Source organism: Nelumbo nucifera, chromosome 5 (genome assembly GCF_055504915.1).
Source record: "Nelumbo nucifera cultivar China Antique chromosome 5, China Antique-T2T, whole genome shotgun sequence".
Lineage (NCBI taxonomy): Eukaryota > Viridiplantae > Streptophyta > Magnoliopsida > Proteales > Nelumbonaceae > Nelumbo > Nelumbo nucifera.
The window spans coordinates 50,293,735-50,308,526 of record NC_142653.1 but is presented as its reverse complement, the minus strand read 5'-3'; positions in this window follow the sequence as shown (position 1 = coordinate 50,308,526).

Genomic DNA, 14,792 nt, shown 5'->3' with positions numbered 1-14,792 from the left:
ATAAGGGAAATTGAAGAATAGGTTAATAGGGGGTAACTCTTTAGAAAGTAATTTATACACAAGGAGAGAATTTAGGTGATTAAATAATATTACCAAAAAAAGAATGGAACCAAAATGCAAGGGATATGGTGTAGGTGGTGGGATTAGGTGCAAATTGTAATAGAAATAGAGGAGAAAATAATTATGGTTTTTAATATATATTCATACACACGTGTATTGTATGAAAATGGAGAGGAGTAAGTGTGAGACCTATGGTGAAAGGACCCTTATACTCCATACATTCCTCTACCTACCTATCTATCTATCTATCTATCTATCTATAAGAATGGTTATGTCAGATGCCCTCTCCTTGCTCCCTTACTCTAATCGAGAGATCCTAATCTCTTTGCATTATACCTTTCCTTGCTATCTTAAGAAGCAACCTCAGCAGTCTCCTATTCCTTTCCCACCTTTCTCAAGTTGCCACCTCAGCAATCTCCTCCACTCCCTTTCCCACCCTATTCATAGTCAATTACGCTTCATAGTCGTGATATAATAGGAATATACCAATAATAACTCTCACTCTACATAGGAAACCTTCCATCCCTATCCTACTATGAAATCTTTTTTTCCCTCTCAAAATGATTCATTTGCTTCCACATCCTATCTTGGAGATTTCAAGTTTGCGTTTACAAGTTAAAAACAGCTAAGGGCAGAGAAACCAACGTTTTCACTTTATTATTCTCATCTTAGATTAAACCATCTTCTTCTTGCTAACATCCGCATAAAAGAATTTCATCATGTATGTTCATATTTTTTATTATTGTTCTTCTTCTGGACATTAAAATAGGGGCTTTGTCCCCAAAGTCTCTCAATATATATAATAGAACATACTTCGGTTTTGAAGGTAAACCACCACATCAAATATTTTTTTTCATTCAAAGTTTATGTGTTCAACCAGTTCATTTCTATGTTAATATAAAGATCTACTTTGGTTTTAAGGTAAACCACCACATATCAGTTATTTATTATTTTTTTTTTTGCGTTCAAAGTTTCTTTGCTCAACGAGATTATTTCTATGTTAATATACATCGCGTTGAAGTTTCTACTCATGTTCAAAAATGAATCAGGTATATTGTCCTCCTAATTTTCTTCTTTTTCCTTCATGTTCATATGATAAAATGCTTACGACAGTTAAATAAATTAAAATAGTTTGCTGAACAAACTTTATTTGCCTTCATGCCTTGTTTATCTTTCCCCCTCTTAAAAAAAAGGTTAGTAGGATAAACATGTTGGAAGAGCTAAAAACTTGATTAAACATGGCTGTACTTGCTATAATTGCTGGCTGAAAAAAAAAAAAAAATTCCAACCCAACTCGAGAACTAGTTTATTGGTATTTTGAAATCTAAATTTTTGGATTCATCTTGCATTGAACTCGGGCCAGATTTGAAATCCAAATTTAAAACTGATCATGCCTGATATGGAGTCTATAGTATGCAATTCCTAGAGTTGCGATTCACACCCAATCTTAGACCCAAATTGGCCTCCAACTGAACATGGCATAGTTGTATGTGTGAAGCTGATTCAACAACACTGTTTTAGTGCTCAGATAAATATATCTTTGTGAACCTAGCATCCTCTGATGTTTTTCTTCAAAAACACAGCCGATGATTGATGAAAATCAGCCCCTACCACAACTGATTCGACCTAGGGTTTTCGGGTACAAAGGGAGAAGAGAAATAGAGCACGAGAGTTGAGAAAAAGGATAGTTCGCCCTTCCCTCTTACCCCCCTTATATTGAACACTCTCCTAATCCTATTAAAAGCTTATCCAAATCAAATTTGGATTAGGACTTAATCCAAATCAGATTTGGATTAGCACATTATCTTCTTAAGAGAATGGGTGCTCTATACCCATATCCAAGTTAGATTTGGATTAGGAATTAGGCTTGAATATTGTATGGAGTGGGATCCACAAAGGTTTTAAACAAGTCTACAAGGGTTCGGCCTATCCCTAGAAAGTGATAGGCCAAATTCACTACTTATGGGCAATGAGCCCCTAAATCTAACAAGTTGGATTCATTTTGGGCCCAACATTTAAACATAAGTGATCATTGGATTCAGCTATCTTATGAAAACCCAAGATATTGGAATTATGTAAGATAAAACCTGATGGAGAGTGATTTGGCCCGACCTCGTAGCATAGAGACACGTGTGCGTGACCTGGCTCAACGAATAACTCAACCTAACAGCACAACTGTGACTCGACGGGAGGGACCCGTCGAGTCTAATGTTGGCACTCGGCGGGTTAAGCGACTCGCCGGGGACTAGCGCTCGACCAACCTTGAATCCTACCAAGTATGGGAGACCTCGAACTCCCCTCAGGGCCCGAGCTCCCCTTGAGACTCGAGCTCCTCATAAGAGGCCCCGAGCTCTCCCTTCCTAAGAAGGGAGCACCCCGGTTTTTGGCTAAGTGTCCCGAGGGAAAAACACCTCGGGGCAGCACCATCGAGACTCCTGTTCAAACTTGCGTAAGGCCCGCCTCCAGTGTAGGCACCACGGCACCTCGGTGCAAGGAAAACCTGCCCCAGGTGGTTCGGTGTACAATAGCTTGGTAGGCTATAGGGAGATCTGCCTGACATCCGTGCCTGCCTGACATCCATACCTGCCTGACATCCATACCTGCTAGATCCGGTGGCAGGGCTGTGATCCCTTGCCAGGCAGAGTTCTGCTTGCTAGGCGGCGTTCTGCTTGCCGTCTCTGAAAAGCATGGCACGCCTGGCAAGTCCGTACATTGCAATAGCAGCCTGTAGTAGCAACCTGCACCTGCCACGCATGCCCTGGCAGTAACGGCTAGGGCAGTGGCGGTTATGCCAGATGTGACGGAGCTCTGATATAAAAGAACCCCAACCCTCACGAAGCGAAGGTATTGAAACTAGCACTCTCAACACTCTTACTCTTTGTTTTTCCTTGAGATTTCTCCTGAGTTCTAACTTAGCCGTCGGAGTGTTCCCGCTGGGAGAGCTCCCCGGGAACCCTTCACTTTCTTCATCCTCTCAGGTGCCGTCCATCACAGGTAGGAGCCAACTCGCAGCCAGCTAGGAGTGCCCAGATTGTGCAGCATCATTTGGCGTCGTCTGTGGGAAACGCTTCAAAAAGGTTCCCTCTAACTTCCGTGAAACTTCCCTCTTCGTAACTCATCAGCACCACCGACATCCATGGCTTCTTCCAGCAACTCCGGACGCTGGAACACCCCAGAGGAGCAACTCCAACTGCCCACCGTCTACATTGGGCAGTTCATCGTCCCCCTCTCTGTGGACGGGGTTCCTAGCCTGAACGTGCCTACGACGGTGGCACCCGTGACTGATCCACTGCCCCCTGCAGTCGGGACGACCTTCGCTGAACCCACCATCCTCCCTCCGGTGGCCGGCCAAGGTCAACTTGAAGACCTGATGCAGTGCATGCAGGGTATGCAGGGCATGCAGGCCCAGATGCAGCAAGTGCTGCACCAAGTATCTCAGTATCAGTACCAGCAACAATTCTCGTCACTCCCTCCCCGACACCTGGCTGCACAGCCAACTAAGCCTCACCGCCGCAATGAACTCCCTTCCCGCCGGGGAGAGACTTCGGCATCATCCCATGGAAAGAAGGGAAGACCCCCTACCCCCACCACGCGACCCGCAGTCAGGTCGGGGGCTCCCCAGCCGGTTAGGCTGACGTCACCTCAGCAATCACAATTCGAGCCTCTGCTTGCGGAGAACAGGTTCAAAATGCTAGTTGACGACCTGGAACAAGGTCCTTCTGTCTGCAGCTACCGATAGCCATCCCTGCCTCCCCCTGGCCCAACGAGCTAAGCAATACTAAGGCCAGCAACACCAATGCCGAGCCGGCCAAGAAGTAGCGGAGACGCCGCCGGGCTCGTCGAACTGCCACCACCCACAATTTGCCCGAGCTCAAGGGCAAAATAGAAATAAGTTCAGGAGAGGTAAGAGCTGCACCACTTCTCTCAGTCCTCTCTCCTCTGTCTCCGAAGCTCCTCGCCGACCCCATGCCTAGGGACTTCAAGCTCCCACCGTTGGACAAGTACGACGGGTCCTTCGACCCCAACGACCATGTCGATTCCTTCCAATCCCAGATGCATCTGGCCAGGGCGAGTGAATCTTGCATGTGCGTGGTCTTCTTCACTACATTCAAGGGAGTGGCCCGCACTAGGTACCGAAACCTCTCGCCGGGTTCAATAAGGAGATGGGCGCACTTCGTGCAGGTCTTCACCTCCCACTTCGTCACCAGTAAGAGGTGCCCGAGGACTCAGGAAAGCCTCCTCAACATAGTCCAGAGGGATGGGGAGTCCATCCGGAACTACATCAAGTGGTTTAATGACGCTTGCCTGCAGATACCCGACCTGGACCCTGCAGTTCGGCTCACTACGGCCAAACGAGACATCACCCACAAAGAGTTTAAATGACATGTGGTCGTCAACCAACCCAAGACCGTGACCGAGTTCCTCGAGCTCGCAGATCGGTTCATAGGAACAAAGGAGGAGATCAACCAGAAGGACGAGCATGCCCTCGAGAAAAGAAGAAGGGAACCGGAACCCCGACTCCAAATGACTACAAGAAGAAGAAGGACCAAGCTCGGGGGGCAAAGCCAGTCCAGCCTTTCCGAGCTCCAGCAGCAGAAAGGGTGTTTACACCCCTCAACACAAAACGGGCCGAGATCCTCATGGCGATGAAGGACGCCCCGTATGTAAAGTGGCCACCTCGGCTCAAGGCCGATCCCAATGTTAGGAACAAGAACATGTATTGTAGTTTCCACAGAGATCACGGTCATAGTATCGAAAGTTGTAAGAATCTCCGCGATAGAAGAACTCATCCGTCGCGGATATTTGAGAAATTTTGTACAGCATAACAACAATAATAATAAAGCAGGTCGGCACGGGGAGCAGAATAAAGAAGTTCCCGAGTCCAGTAGATAGGCAGAGTAGCCGCAGAGGCAGCCTCCAGACGAGAGACCAGTCCGGGGGACCATCCACGTAATCGTCAGAGGGTCGATTGTCGCGGGCTGCACTTCGGCAGCAGCTCGGTCATTAGCTCGCGAAGCCGCCAGAGAAGAACTAAACCCCCCAAAGCGGCCAAGGGTGGAGGAACCGGTCTTCTTCACTAAAGATGATGCATGAGGGGTCCATTACCCCCACGATGACGCACTCGTCATCAAGATTAAGATCAATGATTTCGAAGTCAGGCGCGTCCTAATAGACTCGGGCAGTTCTGCGAATATCCTCTTCAAGGCAACCTTCGATCAGCTTCGACTCCCAGTAAGCGACCTGAAGCCCGCAAGCACTCCACTGGTGGGATTCAGCGGCGAGGAGGTCAGGCCTTTGGTGAAAGTCACTGTGCCGATGGAGGTCGGTACCTGCCCCAATGTGGTAAGGCTCAATCACGAGTTCCTGGTGGTCGCGACCCCCTCTCCATACAACCCGATAGTAGGACGGCTCATTACCCATGTCTTGCGAGTGGTAGTCTCCACCTACCACCTAGCGATGAAGTTCCCTACAAACTTTGGAGTCGGAGTGGCATGAGGCGATCAACTCGAGTCCTACAAGTGCTACGTTGCCGCCCTCAAAGGAAAGGCCAAGGTAGCTGATGACCTCGAGCTAGGACGATCTGCAGAGCAGTTCGCGGAGCGAGCTACACCTACTGAGGAGGCCATCCCCATCCCGGCTTCGACAGATGACCCAACTCTGGTACTCCAGATCGACGCTTCTATCGTAGAGCCCCTGCGGTCTCAACTAGTAAGTTTCTTAATCGAAAATTTAGATGTTTTTGCATGGTCAGCGGCAGAAATGCCCGGCATAGACCCCAACATTATAACTCATAGACTTAACACTGATCCTGTAGTTAGGCCCGTTAGACAGAAGAAACACAACTTAGCCCCGTAACGATGAAGGGCGGTTGATGAGGAGGTTGGGAAACTCCTTGCAGCCGATTTTATCAGGGAGGTTCATTACCCGAGTTGGGTGGCCAACCCCATTCTGGTAAAAAAGGCCAACGGTAAATGGTGCATGTGCGTCGACTACACCGACCTAAACCGAGCTTGCCCAAAGGACTGCTTCCCACTTCCTAGGATCGACCATCTAGTGGACGTGACCTCGGGGCACGAGTTGCTGAGCTTCCTGGACGCCTATTCGGGCTACAATTAGATCAGGATGGACCCAGCTGATGAAGAGAAAACCACTTTCACAACTGAGTTCGGCCTGTACTGTTACAAGGTCATGCCCTTTGGGTTGAAAAACACTGGGGCCACTTTTCAAAGACTTGTAAATAAGCTGTATGAGCCACTAGTTGGCAAAAAAGTAGAGTGTTATGTAGACGACATGGTCGTCAAAAGCCAATATTCACATGAATTCGTGCAAGATTTACATTCAGTTTTTGAAATTCTATGTAAATTTAATATGAAGCTGAATCCGAACAAGTGTGTCTTCGGTGTCACCGCGGGTAAATTCCTAGGATACATCATTAACCGGCGAGGCATTGAGGCCAACCCGAACAAAATCAAGGCCATCTTAGAAATGAGACCACCCTAGAAATTAAAGGCGGTTCAGAAGCTGAACAACCGGTTAGCCGCCTTGAGTTGCTTTTTGTGCAAGTCAGCAGATCGCTGCTTGCCTTTCTTTAAGGCCATAAAAGGTAAAGGCTTTGAATGGACCAAAGAGTGCCAGCTCGCGTTCGACGAGCTCAAAAGACACCTAGCCAGCATTCCAGTCTTAACCTGACCCGAAATGGGTGATGTTTTAGAGCTGTACCTCTCGGCAAGTGGCGAGGTGGTCAGCTCGATACTAATAAGAGAAGTAGATCGGGTCCAATGACCCGTCTATTATGTTAGTAAAGTGTTGCAGGGAGTAGAGACAAGGTACCCAGAGATAGAAAAGTTAGCCTATGCACTGGTTATAGCAGCCCGAAAGCTTCGCCCATACTTCCAAGCTCACACCATCGTTGTCCTTACCGACAAACCACTGAAGCAAGTTTTGCTCAAGCCCAAGGTCTTGGGAAGGTTGACGAAGTGGGCCATCGAGCTCAGTGAGTACGGACTCCAGTATAAACCGCGAACTGCTATCAAGGCCCAAGCCTTGGCAAATTTTGTCGTGGAATGCACCTTTAGCTCCAAAGTCCCCAGGCTGGTAGAACACGAGGCCCCCAGTACGGGAGAGCTCGGAGTTTTCGGGCTGGTTGAACTCGAGCGCCGTGAAGTAGCAACCAGCGCGACATTTTTCCTAGTTAGGCCAAGCCTGAACTGGGATGAAGAACCTTGGATCCTTCACGTAGATGGCTCGTCAAATCGGCAGGGTAGTGGAGCCGGGATCGTTCTATACAGGCCAAGCGGTGTGAAACTAGAGTACGCGCTACGCTTTGAGTTCGTGGCATCCAACAATGAAGCAGAGTACGAGGCACTGCTAGCTAGGCTGGATCTAGCAAAGGAAGTGAAAGCCAAACACATCGTCGTTTGCAGTGACTCCCAACTCGTGGTCAATCAGGTTCTGGGTGAGTACGAAGCTCGCGAGCCAACCATGGTGGCCTACTTAGCCAAAGTAAGAAGGACTCTGCTCAAATTCCGGTCACACTTCATCCAGCAAATACCGAGATCAGAAAACGCTGAGGCCAATGCCCTATCATGGTTAGCCAGCACGGGAGATAACACCATGAGGACTGTGTATATAGAAAACTTGCCTCAGCCTAGCATTCTCAGGGGGGCAGAGGAGGTTGCTCCCATCGTTCAAGCATAGCTGAGCTGGATTGATCCGCTCACGAGCTTTCTGCTACACGGGGCCCTCCTTGCAGATCGTAATGCCGCCAGAAGGGTAGAGTGCCTGGTAGCCAAATACGTCATGATAGACGGGCGGCTATACCGAAGATCCTTCACGCTCCCCTACCTGCACTGCCTGTGACCCTCTGAAGCCGAGCTCGTCCTCCGCGATACTCATGAAGGCCTATGCGGTGGACACCTGGGGGGTAGAGCCCTCGCTCAGAAAGCACTACGACAAGGGTATTACTGGCCAATGATGAAAGCAGATGCGACCGAGCTTGTTAAAAAATGCGACAAGTGTCAGAAGCATGCCAACATCCACCACTGACCTGCCGCCGACTTGAAGTACCTCACTAGCCCGTGGCCATTTGCACAATGGGGGATTGACTTACTCGGACCATTCCCACCGGCTACAGGACAAAGAAGGTTCCTAGTGGTGGTAGTTGACTATTTCACAAAGTGGGTCGAAGCTGAACCTCTCGCAACAATCACAGCTCGAAATGTGCAATACTTCTTTTGGAAGAACATAGTGTGTCGTTTCGGAGTACCTTAGGTACTGATCTCAGACAATGGTAAGCAGTTCGAAGACATCAAATTCCAAAACTGGTGTCGAGACATGGGAATTCAGCAGAACTTGGTGCACCCTCAGGCAAATGGTCAGACGAAAGTCACGAATAGAGCTATTCTCCGCGGACTAAAGGCGCGACTGGACCGAGCTAAGGAACTATGGACAGACGAGCTGCCCAGTGTATTATGGGCCTATTGTACCACAAAAAAGACCGTCACATGGGAAACCCCCTTTAACCTCACCTACGACACTGAAGTAGTCATTCCAACTGAGATCGAAGTACCCTCGCTGAGAGTAGAAGCGCATGATGACAGGGCGAATGAAGACGAGCTACGCACCAACCTTGACTTGCTTGAAGAAGTATGGGACCTTGCATACATCAAGACCGTGGCCTACCAGCAAAGGGTAGCTCGATACTATAACGTCATGGTCAAAAAGCGGACTCTCCGCGTTGGCGACCTGGTCCTTCGTAAGGTTATGGTGCCTGAGCCCGGTGTTGGTAAGCTCAATCCGAACTGGAAAGGACCCTACCGAGTAAAGCGAGTACTTGGGGAAGGAACGTACAAGCTCGAAACCCTGGAAGGGGAGCAAGTACCTTGAGCATGGAATATTGTCAACCTAAGGTAGTATTACCTATAACTGAGTAGACCACGAGTCATTCTCAGGGCTAAAGGGCCAAAATGCTGAGCTAACAAAGACCTCGGTGCAATAAAACTCCGAGAGCGGACCACGAGTCTCTCTGAGAGCGGACCACCTCTATGACACGAATAAATTTTAAACGGCCAACACAGTACATGATGTATCGAGGGTGCAAGCAGACCAGTGGATTCCGCAATGCTTAGCTCACCTCGACATACAACCGGAAGACAGTTCGGGCATATGCACTACTATGCCTTACTTTGCCTTACTGTGTCTTACTACGACAATATTACCCATAAATTACCAAATTGGGTAGACCACGGGTCTCTCCTAGAGGCAAAGAGCCAATTCACCGAGCTAGCGATGACCTCGACAACACGAGACCCAGTCACCCCCTCGGTAGGGGTAGCCTTCAGGAGAATGGACCGCAAGTTGCTCCCTCTAGCCTAAGGGCCAACGTGCCGAGCTAACTGAAGACCTCGACGCTATGCATGACTTAACCGTCTCGCCAGCATAGGCTTAGTATGCCAAGGACAAAAGGAGTCTCGGGTACAAACTCCCTGACTTTTAGCCTACCTCAATATGCGCTGACAGGGGTAAACACCAACCTAAGTAGCCATGTCAAGAACTAAACTCGCTAGCTCGATAGCTCGGGATAAGACAAACACTTCGGCAGAAGAGAATTACACAAACACTTTACAAAATATGTACTTTCATTTCATGATATGTGTTTCCATTGCAAAACCCTCAGTACAAAGGATCAATAAAAGGAGAAAGTAAAACTGAGCTCGCAGGCCCAAGGTACAAGGAACACACAACTACTTCGAAGGCTGGTCGACCTCACGCGGAGCCTCTTCGGGAGTGTCAGCCAGGTCGGTAGCACCGGTCTCCTCATCGCCGTCCTCCTCTTCGGAGTCCGCGTCATTCATGGCCTAGCGGGCCATGTCGTCCGTGATCCTCCATGTGGTGATGGCACTCGTGTCGAGGTCGGGGTATGTATGCCTTATCAACCACCTGCTAAGCTTAAACCCCCTACGGTAGATCTGCGACATCACATCATCAAACTTAGATGATTTGACGTAGTCGATGACGGCCTGGACCTTCGTCTCCCTGAGAGCTTGATCGAAGATCTCGGTCTTCTCCTTAATGTCAGCCTTGAGGTACTCCACCTCGTGCTCTAGGGCCCCCTTGGCTTCCTTAAGCGCCTGCGCCTCGAGCTGCGAAGCCTTCTGACCCGCCTTGAGGCTCTCCACCTCAAGCTTTAAGGCCTCCTGGCCTGGTCTGAGCCCGTTCACCTTAGCCTTCAACCTGTCCTTCTCGCGGGCTAGCTCCTATTTCTCTGACAACAGAGCTTCAATGAAGCTCTTTTGAGCTGTAGCGTCACCTGTTAGACAGTTTTGTATGCCCTTAGCTTCAATCAGAATGATGTACTTCATGAGTTTATTGTAAATGAATAAAGATACATATTTGATTCATGTTCCCTTGGTATGTTTCTGTGTAATACCCTTAAACTGGACACTTAATGAGACTCGTGTTAGTTTAGAATGTTCACGGCCAGTGGGTCGGTCTGGGGAGATCTATCCTGACAAGGCTGACACTGTGGTGCCACCAAGTCGGTTGGGGTGGCCTGTCTCAGCTGCCAGGGTGAGACCCTAGGCACATACAGTGTAGGATTAATTGAATCTTTGAACTGGACCAGATTTCCAGTATTGCCCTGGACCTTGGAGATTGATGGGCAAAACTGGAAAGTTACACCCGACCCCTAGACTCGATTATGATACTACACTAGGTGTCGGATTGGGCTGTCTTTGATGTGCCAATCAGTGAGATCCTTAGCGGGGGTCAAAACCTGGGTATGTTGGGACAGTCCGAGAATTCATCTGAGTGGGTGATCATAGTGACAGGATCAGCCCCTTTGTCGGACAAAGGTAATGATCGGGGATGCACTCTCACTGATGGAAACCAAGACTACCGGCAGGCGATTTCAACCGTTAAGATTTGTTTTGCAAAATATATTTTATATAAGATATAAAAGTATATATGTATGGTTTCTAAATTGTTTGCAAGAAGGTTTTAATTCCCGGGATCCATATAAGTGGAGAGTGCAACACTGTTCCTTGCAGCCGAGGGAGAGGTCCTCTCTTGTCGGGCAGTGTATGATCATTATGGGTTGAGAGGTTAAGTGTAAGACCATTGAGGATAATGCCTGATGGGCTAATCTTGCATCTGCCCACAGTCCCTGGGTGTTACAAGGTGGCTTGGCCCAGGGACCACTTAGTGTAAGTGTTGGGCCCATAGAGCTCATTTGATGGGTTTCAGGGGGTACACTGTCTTCAGCAGTGCATTCGGCCAGGCCTTGTAACAAAGGCTGGGCTGAACCCATGTGGCTGATGTGTAGATCAATGCTTGGGTCCCACGCCATACAAGGAAGCCCAACTGGGCAGCAATTTGGAAGGTTTTTTGAGTACATAACCTTAATGGGCCTTAAGCCCATTTCGAACTGGGCTGATTTGATCAGTCATTTAAAGGGGGCGAATTCTGAAGTGGGTCAGCTAAAAGGATTGGGCTTAGACCCTATCCACTCAGAGAGTCCAAGATCTAAATAAGATTTAGATATGGAAACCTCCTAATTAGATTAGGAGACAGCTGATCTGATTTGCAGATAAGATAAGGATTATCCCTTATCACAAAGGGACTTCTAACCCAAATATGATTTGGATTAGCAGCTCCTAATCTGATTAGGAGCTGATCCCTTTAAGATTATAAAAGGGGAAGGCTTCTCTTAAAGAAAGAGAGATTGAGAGATTTCCTGCATACTGCTAATTCTCTCCTGCCGCCACCTTCCTGCCATTGCCATTCCTTCAGTTCGATCTCCAGTTCTTGGGAGCAATCAAGATTGGATCTTGATTTCAATCTTTTGGGAAAAGATTGATTGGAGCTGTACTCACAAGCCGTCCAGTTGATTCTTGCAAAGGGTCAAGTTCTTTTGAAGAACATTGCTGATTCTGCTCCATTCTTCACTGCGCCATCTTCAGTGGGAGCAGATTTTGGATCCTTCCTTGGGCGTGAACACCTCCATTGGGAGATAGTATTTCTCCGTATCAGGTATAATCCTCTCCCACTTCTTTTGGTTCAGATCTGGTTCAGTTTATGGTTCAAGATTGATCCTTGAAAATATGATTTTCTAAATGGGGAATACGATTCCCAGTTGAAGGGAGAGATAAAATTTTGAAATTCGCCCCTTATTCCGCAATCTTTGGGCGTCCATAGGATGGATCTCTCATCCCTTCATCACCTTCCAACTGATGGATCTTACATCGAGCTGCCCTCAGATCAGTATGAGCTACGCGAGATGATTCCTCAGCAACCAAGGCCCGTTGCAAATGTCTGTCAGACTGAAGGGTCAACGAGTGCATGACAGTGTTCACCTGACAAAAGGAGGTCGGTCAATACCATAGAGAAGAATGAAAGAATGCGAAAATGACGATTCTTAGAGTGTGAACTCACCACCATAGCGTGGGTTGTAGCACGGGCCCCGAGCTGACCAGGAGTGAGATTGATGCGGTCCATAACCTCTGCGGGGTAGACAACCCCTTTAATTTTTTCAAGGCTACATTGGGGGATCAAGATGCTCTCCTCCTCCTCCTCCTGGCTCCCCGAGCTGGACACCGCCGTCTCAGCAGCACAATGAGCCGATTCTTCGGAAGCCTCGGCAGCAGCCCTAACTGGCTCAACGACCGGCTCTGCCGCCACCTTAGGCTCCTGAGATGGAAAGTCCCCCTCCAAATCTATCACTGGAGGGGCATTAGGGAGCTCGAGTTCCGAGACGGGAGCCTGCGGGAGCTCGGGTTTTGAGACGGGAGCCTGTGGGAGCTCAGGCTCTGAGATGGGAGCCTGTGGGAGGTTGGGCTCCAGGGTGGGGGTACTCGGAGGCTCTATGCGCGCCTTCTTGGTGGCTTGCTTCTTCCTCTTCTTCATTTGGCGAAGGAGCCTCTGACCGGTAATTCTCTCTTCCTCCAAGGGACCTGCAATAGAGCTCGACGTTAGTAAGCTTGAAAACACTTAGTTGATTAAGCGATACGCTAAAGTAAAAATAGACCTACCCGGGCTCAAACTGGCCTAAATGAGCTTCTCTTCGGCAATGTAATCTTTGTGATCGAACCCAACCTGAGCCCATGAGTGAAGTGTTTCCCTCGTCTTCCGATCGAGAATAATGCCGGGGTCTTGGGTAGCCACCCTCCAGCTAGTAAGGAAGGGACACCTCGTGCTACTCCGGACTACAAAGTAGTCTCGCTTCCAGGCCGGGACCTTACTTGGGAGTTTATGTAAGAATTTGAAGCCCGGGCGAGGGGACAGATAGTAAGTCCGCCTGTGCTCAGGGAGAACGCCCGAGGCGCTCTTCTTTATTGACAAAATAGTACAAAGGATATCTATATTTAAGGGAAGGTTGTATTCGAAACAAAGGGAGATAGTCCTGACCACGTTTCGGATAGAGTTTGGGTGGAGTTGGTTCAGCGTGACGTTAAAGCGTCTCAACACCTCGCGGATAAGAGGGTGAAGAGGGAGACGAAGCCCGCCGATGAGTTTTTCCCTAAAGACCACGATCTCATCCAGACCGTGCTCCCAAGGGAAGTGACCGGTAGGAAGACTATAGGTGTATTCCTGAGGTAGGTTGAAGTGCTGGATGAGGTGCTGAAGTCTCTCCAGCATCATAGTGGATGGACCGAATTGATCCGGCACCCGAACTCGACAGGAGGTGGACACCCACCTACCCGAGGTCACCTGCGCCTCATGGGAAGGCTGGGCAACAGCGGGGTCACCCTGACCCGAGGTGCCCACCTCAGGTTTGTCTAAGAGACTATCCCCGCTAGACATTGAATGAAATGAACTGAAAAGAGAGAAAGGGAGGCTCGGGGACTCACTGAGGAAAAACGCAACCGAACTAGAATTGGACGAGTTAGAAGACCCAAGCTAAAGACTCTAGACGCGTGCTTAAGCTAGACGAAGGATACTTAGTGGCGGAAGAAAATGGCTAGGGTCCCCCACTATTTATAGCTGCTAGGCCCAGGCACCAACGGTCAAGATCAAAGCAATCTGACGGTTGTCAAGAAAACCGGCTGCGAGGCTCTTGAGGTAAAATCAGTTTAGTGCATTTTTTGGCATCCGCGAAGTCTATATCGCATGACGTCCACGCGTGAGTTGTACGCAGCCCGAGTTTTCCTCCGAGTGAACCGAGCGCCATACCGATCTGGCCAACGGGTTACCCGATAGGGTGGTATAAGTGCCGAGCCAAATCCACCTGTCGCACCGTGAACTCCCCGTGTTGGGTCAGCACCCCCAGCACGGGGAGTGTGGGGCAATTGATGGAGGGTGATTTGGCCCGACCTCGTAGCATAAGGAAACGTGTGCGTGACCTGGCTCAATGAACAGCTCAGCCTAACAACACAACCGTGACTCGACGGGAGGGATCTATCGAGTCCAACGTTGGCACTCGGCAGGTTAAGCGACTTGCCAGGGACTAGTGCCCTACCAACCTTGACTCCTACCAAGTATGGGAGACCCCGAACTCCCCTCAGAGCCCGAGCTCCCCTTGAGACCCGAGCTCCTCCTAAGAGGCCCCGAGCTCTCCCTTGCTAAGAAGGGAGCACCCCGGTTTTTGGCTAAGTGTCCCGAGGGAAAAACACCTCAGGGCAGCACCGTCGAGACTCCTGTTCCAGTGCAGGCACCTCGGCACCTCGGTGCAAGGCAAACCTTCCCCAGGTGGTTCGGTGTACAATAGCTCGGCAGGCTGTAGGGAGATTTGCCTG